This window comes from Amphiura filiformis, chromosome 5 (assembly GCF_039555335.1).
Source record: "Amphiura filiformis chromosome 5, Afil_fr2py, whole genome shotgun sequence".
Lineage (NCBI taxonomy): Eukaryota > Metazoa > Echinodermata > Ophiuroidea > Amphilepidida > Amphiuridae > Amphiura > Amphiura filiformis.
The window spans coordinates 60,012,447-60,021,262 of NC_092632.1; positions in this window are offsets into that span (position 1 = coordinate 60,012,447).

Consider the following 8,816-nt stretch of genomic DNA (forward strand, 5'->3'; position numbering starts at 1 on the left):
TCCACCTAGGTTTCAGTATCATTGAGGTATAGGACTTTTTATTTTCTCGGAGAAGAGCAGGTACGGCAACTATTTGATTATATTTCTACATGTTCATACTACATACTCTGAAAATTTTAGAAAATTTGCACGAGTCCATTTTTTAAAAATCACATTTTTGTTTCTAAAATGGGGGTTATAGCGCCCTCAATGGGCACTCTCTCCATAGGGCTACATGTAAAGACCAGATATAGGCAAATGGCCATAAAATAAAATGGACTCGTTCATTTTTCCTCAAATTTTGCATATGATGTAGATTTAACATCTGTAATGTAATGCAAGTGGTGTCGTTGCTGGTCTTCTAAATTTATTTATAAAATGTCCGCCCCAGACCAAGGTGGATCACATACATGCATATCAAGCTTGATGAATGGCAGATACAATTATGAAATTGCTATTAGACAGAGTAGCAAACACATAGGTTGCAGCCGATTCATGCAATGATCATATCATTGTTTAATGAAACAACGTTGGTTACATCACATACTTTTCTATACGAAAACGGACAAAAATGTTTCACATACAGAGCTATACAATGCTGGTTTTAGATTTAGCCTTATTTATTGCTAAATTAATGTTTCTCCAAAGGGTTTTTTTTTTATGAAGAAGACACTTGAAAGTGTTTTATTTTTTTTGGTGAATTCTACATGCCAATCTTTCGAGTAACATTGTGTAACATGGTATTAAAGTTATAGCTCTGTATGTGATACAATTTTGATTAAAATGGTATCTAACTTAAAGGTCTGTATGTGATGTGACTACTGAGAATATATATTTTCTTGTTTACATATATAGAATTATATAACAAGTATTGTTTTTCAGGTGACTAACTTTGGATACCGACTGTGCTGGAATGGCTAGGTTTGTCCTGGTTTTGACACCACAGAATGTATATACACGTATATGCATTTGTGCTAACTTGAAACCATGACAAATTATCCGTCTGATGATCGGTATACCCAATGATCGTAAGTGAGGGTATGCTGTGAAACTAGTAGTAACGGTTGCCTTTTCCAGAGGTCTATACTTTGAATTTGTTTTTTATATAGAATTATATATTATCTTATTTGTTTATAGCTACCAATGATATCAGCATCAGTGAGAAGGGCATATCAACATGTGTTTTAAATGCAAGAGCGATTCAACTTAATCAGAAGATATTGTGCACCAGATCAGCAGGTCTGATGAGCATTATTATTCAGATTTAGCAGTCTACCGCTTTAGTGCCATGCATTTCTGGATGTGGCCCAGTTTGGCAATGATGCTTGCGATTATTGCCGTCTTTTGTAGCGTATAAATGCCAACTTCCTTCCCAATTGTTTGATTTGTTGGTCTTCCATGGTTAATGTTATTTGGAGAGTTGCTGCTAACGGATCGGTTATGCAGCTTATTATTGTTTGATCTTGTAAAAAAAGTATAATGCAGAAGAATTTTATATGAGAATTGCATTTTGCATTGTAGTGATTGCAGTTTTGTGCACTAGTGAATTATCTTTAACTTTAAAATTTACAAGTTAAAAAGATTTCAATATCAATAATAAGAACACACAGAGTTTGTTTGTGGTATGAAAGTAATATATATAAGGAATTCTAAATAAACATGGAATATATAAACTCTGTGTTGGAAATCATGTGTGCAAGCATCACACTTGTTAATCAGTATGAGCATGGTTTCCAAAAGGGAAATTAAGAAAACCTAAATGTCCTATTTGCCCATGCAAAGGAGCGCCTTGAATCAATTAACAATAGATATGAAAGGAAGAATTACATAACATTACACAATATCATATGACTGGTTCAATTCCCATTCATGTATGCTGTCAGATCGAGGCTCTCCTCGCATATAGCGGAATCGTGCAATAGGCAAACATGATCTGTCGTAAGTTTAGGTGAGATGTGGGAATAATGTGGTTGTCATTCACGGAGCAAAACAAAATGAGGGAAAACTACTCAATCTGCAGCAACCATGCCTTTTAGCTAAACTCTGTAGTTGTTATTAGCCATGTTATTGTTACTAAACCCGAATATTCAGTTTACACTGTACTTGTGATTTTGTTAATTTCCAACATATTTTTGTTTTGCTTTCAACCATTTTCTGTTTTTATAATATGATTTATTATTACTTTGTTGATGTAATATAATGGTGCCAATGATATAGAACTAGCCAACCGATTTCAGTAGTGCAATTATCACAGAGACTAATCAATGTATGTGTGCTATATAGAGGTATTATTGGGTGGGGAGTATAGTACTGGTAATCACAGCATTCCACTCATGCAACTGATCCTGAATGGGAACATTCAATTGAAATGAAATTTTAATGTATAATGATTTTTATATTGCAACTCCGATGAACCTGTTAGGCCCCCAAAAAAGGTTTGTCTCAAAGCTTGAAAACAGATGCAAAATGCGATTATTCTTTTTTTTAATTATTATTATTATTATTCCCGACTTTTTTATGGTATTTTGAGAAAAAAAGTCTGATTTTCACCGAATTTTTGTGGAAAAAACTATTTAAAAAAATGAAGAAAAAAAAAATTCCACATTTCTTTGTTGTCAAATGGCATGATTTTACAAATACGCGCGCAAGCTTTGAGACAAACCTTTTTTTTTGGCCTTATAATATCAATTTGATACAACTCGCATAATGCAACTCTATCGCAACACTCAGTGGTGCAAATTGGGTAAATCCATGTAAATGTATCGATATTTTTAAAAAAAATTCAAAAAGACTTGCCTATCATGCAAGGATTTCAGTTGAATATGTGTACATGCAAGCAACTGAACCTGAATGCTGTTTGTCTTTAGGTGAGTCGACCTCAATGTTTATCAACTGGTATATCGATATGCTTGAGTGAACCCCATGTAACCACTACACTGTTCAATAGCCTTATTGTGATGTGGCGGGAGTTTTAAAAACATGAGCCCTGAACAAGATATGATGCGCGCGCATACCGCCAGGCAAAAAACAATGGAAATTGTGATGATGCGTGCGCATACTGTCAGGCATTGACGTCAGAAGTCAACTTATCTATAGTGAGATCACATTGATGGGAGCATCAAGGTGAAAAGAAATTTGAATATATATTGAAAATTTGAATTTGAAAATGATTTTTAATTGTATTGCAACTCAGATCAACGTGCTATAAATTTTACAAATTACAACTCACTTAATGCAACTGTATCGTAACACCCAGAGGTGCAAACTTTTGGATAAATTCAAATGTATTTATTATTTTTTAGCTTTCACAAACATGCTTGCATAATAGCACAAGGATTTTAGTTGAAATATGCTTACATATGCAACGGAACCTGAATGCTGTTGATATATGACATGGTAGCTAATCATATAGGCAGATTAAATTGATTGGAGCATCAAGGTGAAATTATTAATTGTATTGCAACTCCAATCAACCTGGTTTGAATTACAACTCACTTAGTGCAACTACATCATAATCAGTGGCGGTGCCAGGAATTTTTTCAGGGGGGCCGGGGGGGGGGGGGTCAAGAGAAGGCCTATGCCTCACTTACAAATAATTCCTTTTGCTTCATCATCCCATCAGCTCAGACAAGAAAATATGGATGCACAAACCGGAAAAATCCCTGTGCTTTGTATGCTGTGAATTCTCGCATATTCGTGAGGGCCGATCATTCAATTACCAAATGATGCATGTCTTGCGTGTCGTGGCATATATGAATAGAGCGTTGTGTGTCTTTGCATTTAAAGACCGTAAAAATATGCGGTATGTGCATAGCAGGTTCATCTGTCATACTTCATGGAAACGATTGGCCCTCATTAACAGGGTGTTGCTGTTTTGTCTGTATATTTTCTCATCTCTGATGCCGAGTTGCAAACTCTATTCTGATATAATAAATACCAGTTGATAGTGATACCAGTTGAAAGTGGAAGGAGTTGAATTCAGGGTATTAAACTCATTATATACAGCTAGCTGCAACATTGTACCATATAACAAATCATTTGTAATTTTTGCTCCTATTTGGTTATAAATAGACAATATCCTTAATTAGCCAATGGCTACATTCATTTGAAATCTGTTTAAGTCATTATGTGTATACTATGATCAGCATGTATTTAGTTAATACATGTGTCTATTACTGGGGGCGTAAATTCACAAAAGTTCCCACAGAGTGCAGTTAAAGCCTTAATGTACGATCTTTTTAAATTTTTAGATTTTTCTTTTTTTCTTCTAAAATGGTAATATGCAATCATTATGAAAGTTCCCAATACATTTGGACTCGAAAAACATTGGGAATTTGCAAAGAAACAACATCATAAACTTCACCTCTATCACTCGAAACATATCGCACTATTTGGATCAGGACAGCGAGTGCGGCCTCAGAGTTAGTCTCCTACGCGGCCAGTTTGAGTTACGCTCCTCCACATGTGGAGGAGCGTAATCAAGCTAGTTTTGTACGAGACTACGGTTTTGCGATCGTGGCCGACATAAAGTCATAATCTAAAAAATTATGACTTTATGTCGGACCAACAGAATAATCCCGTTTTACTACAAATAGGACGAATTTAACAGTTTGCTCATAGATTTAAGTTATAACATGTGTAAGTATTACAAATATGCCAACAAATCGGTTTTGAAAAAAATAAAGGTAAATTCTGAAAAAAGATCGTACATTATGACTTTAAGTGCTGCGCCCAGCTGTGTATACATCCTTCTATATGTTTTGAGTCCCGCATATTACAAGCTGATCATAGTATAGTATTGGAATTCCTTAAAACATTTTTGTAAGATGCATTTAACATTTTTTGTTTTAATTTTAAACACGAGTCCAAATGTTACCAGGTGCAAGATACGCAATCATGAAAAGTGTGCTGCAAGCCTACTCAAAGTGGTAATATTATGCACAATAACACTCCACCTATAATATTGTCTAGATTAATTGTCTGTGATATATCTTGATTTTTATTAACATATAGTTTATTATATGTATGTGCTAATTTTTGTTTGATTCTATTATATTAATAGTGTTTATATAAATGTGTTGACAGTATTTGTACAGCCATGCTGGCAGTGTCTATGGTGCTGCACATTGTATATTAATTACACTGTATATGGAGTCACCATATTTTGATGATGCAGTAAAAATAGGCTTGTTTATGCAGGCAAATGTTTTCACAAAATTAATGTGTCATTGTGGTTATTTTATGCCAAATTATGCTGTGTATCGGGGAATATCTGAGCGTACCCAAGTTGACTCCCATGATTGAGAATTAGATATTTTGCCTATAGACGAATCCAACAAACCAAGTGATTGTCAGAATTCAGTCGGCCATTACTGGGTCCCGTCTGCACCCAATTGAGTGAATTAAATCCGCTTAAAAATCGATGTATTGTGTTGTAAACTTTCATCATTCTTTTGTCTATGTGTAACATGGGTGATGGAATGCAGTTTAATATCCCCGCCAAGGCCACATAATTTCACATTTTAGGTGGGATAGACCTAAGGGGGTCCCAGCTATGGCTGCCATTGAGGTGTAGGAATGCGTGAAAATGGATTTGTCTATAATATTTTGGATCTAGTCACAATAAACACACAAAATTCAAGTGATGGCAGTGGTAACCAATACAGTATATTTATTATTCTACAATAGTAATTACAAATACACATTTGTTATGAGGCATGACATTTTTGCATACACTTTCATATTTACAGATTTCCCCATGTAGTGGCAATTTTGGAATTTTGAACCTTGCAATTTACTATGAGATGTTATATTTACTCTTTCCTTGTGATCAGGCATGTTCAGTTTTAAAACTAAATTTTTTGGTCAAAATTCTAAATTCAGGGGTTTTTTTTGTACTTTTCTGTACTTATTGCCCAACTTTTTTTTTACGAAAGTGCAGTCTCATGTGCCTATGTGATGTCAAGTTTTACTGAGCATCGTACAACAGTTTTATCAAATGTGACATGATCAAGGGGAATGAGTCACATGTCGACCCTGGTGGAAAATGAGTTTTACATTTGTTCTAAAGAGGACATTTAGAGCTTTCAGAAACTGAAAACCCCATGTTGATACAGCTTTTCTTTGCGAAGTTACATCAATTTATCAATCGCTGAAAACAAAAGAATTTTAACACTTTCTTTGCCAATATCTCAAAATCAATTAATAGCGACATCCGACTCATTTCCCTTGATCGTGTCATAAATTGGCTCTTTAAAAAAATCACAAAAGACATTCCATTATAAACATTCAACATACTAGAAGTCGCAGCACGCTATTTAAAAATTGCCACTAATCAAGCGTTTTTACAATCACTACCAGTTATGGCTAGCATCATAGTGACAAAGTTGCCATCAAGTCAACTGATTGTGACTTGACCCTAGTGACTTATCAATCAGATATTGGTAATCAATTTCTGATGAGGGATGTTACATCACAAAAAAACCGCTTTGCTCCCAGACAGATATGCCCTTTACACAATTTACCATACTTTTCTGGATTTAAAAACAAATGGGCAACTTTTTCCCTTCACTTTGCTTTCTGCACACAAAAAAAAAGTTTCTCTGGTACCAGGCTTCAAATCTCTTTTTCTGCTTCATCAACAAAATTTTTAAAAGCTTTTAAACTTGCTATTCCAACAAAAGACAATCCATTTATATTTAATCCAAGTCAGCTTTATTTATTGATTGCAAAATGAAAAGCACTTTGACAGTAAATAAATGCAAGAAGTCGCAAGATTGACCTAACCTACATCCCTCGGGTTTACAATGAAATATAAAGCTTAGTCAATTAGGTTCGATTTTAGAGAAGAGAATTGTGCAAACACATAAGATGTATTGCAGGGGATTGTTAATGGAAATGTTCTGTACCGATTTAAAGTAGCAAGCAATGAAGTAATTGACAATCATGGAGGCAAATAACAAATAGGTTGATGGTACCCATGTTAAAGACACAACCATTATTAAAGTATACAGTTTGTTCTTTACTTCCACAATATTAATCCCTAGGACTTATTCAGTTGCTTTTACTATGACAACACACTACCCGTACATCATGTATCAAAACGACTGGTTATACAAGTTCTCTAACTTGTCTAACTTTTGGTTTCTGCCATTAGAAGCGATAGTCTGTTTAATATGTAAAGTGTGCTGAGGCTTGTGGATCAACGTCTAGGCGTTGTGCCTGTGCCTAGCGCACTATAAATCACTGCACTTTTTTTTTTAATACTGTACAAGTTGAATGGGTATGAATAAGAGACTGTTTTTGACACAACCAAAATTGGAGACATACATCCCAAAGATACATACGAATATAACTTGGTATATTTATTGAGACTATTACAGAATTCAAAAAAATCAAATTACTGCAAAATTAGTCCATAAAAGAATTACAACAAGTTGATTATGGATGTAGGTGTGCTTGGACGTAAACAAATTGCATATTTTAGGAAACATAATTGAAATATATTCATTTGAAGAGTTTGCATGCAGTGGTAAATTTATTTGAATTACCACAGTCATTGTTACATTTTTTCTGGTTTGGTTACTTGGTTGTTTTTCTGAATTTATCAACATGTATTTACTTATTAAAAAGACACAATTTAAAAGGTTACAAAAAATCAAATGATTGAAACAAACAAACCACTCCCTCCCCTCTAAAAAAGTGTTTTAACATCTACTCAAATTCCCATGTTTTTCTTAGTAGAGTGTGCACGCTATAAGTGACTGGAAACTAAGAATTATAGTGTTGTCTCAATGTTCATCTTATGCAATACCCCTCCTTTTCCCCCACCAAACAATGTTTGGAGAAGATATGGTGAAGATGATCGTATTGGACATGCTAACATTGTACGGGGGTAAAAGAGGGGACCATTTCCAATTAGGCCTTAAAAGAGTTTAAACAATTATTTTTAAAATTATAGTTTGTAGTTTGTGTAGAAAAGGGGACTCAAACTTTTTCAAACTTACATCACGGTACCGAGTAAATAAATGCTTTTTAGTTATATTTAAAAATGTGATCTGGACACAAAGAATATGACACATTCACACACAGAATACTTAAGAATATCAACAAATTTAAGAGATATTTATCACAAAAGGAACATAAAACATATCCTTTAACAAGTCCCATACATATTTTGCCTCAAGTTTATTAGAAATCACAAATTTACCAAACATTCCAAAAACAAGAAAGCATTCTTATAGAAAAATCCAATTTCACACATTCATACACCTCATTGGCAGCCATAGCTGGATCCCCGCTGGGTCTATCCCGCCTGAAATGTGATATAATGTGGTCTTGGCAGGAATTTTAAACTGCATTCCATTACCCATGTTACACGTAGACAAAAGAATGATAAAAGTTTATAACACAATACAATATAACATCGATTTTTAAGCTGCTTTAATTCACCTAATGGGGCAGTCACAACACCAGTTTGGTGCAGAGAGGACCCAGTAATGGCAGAATGAATTCAGACCATCACTTTGCTCGTTGGATTCGTCTATAACTTGAAAGGAAAAACAAAACAACGTTAAGCCCAATGAACCCTACGAAACTTGGCAATATAACTGGTATAGAATTCACAACTGACATTCATCACTTAAAAATCCAGTGTCTCAATTCACAGGATTAAGTAAATGTTATTCACTTAATTGAAATGAGTTACAAGTCTACATATTACTGTCATCTGATTTACTTTCTGTATTCAACATCAGCCATCTTTCATCCAAGAAGGGGAAATATCCCAATGTTTTATTTTGACTGAAGGGAGCAAGTGGGGTAGGGGAGCCCAGAAT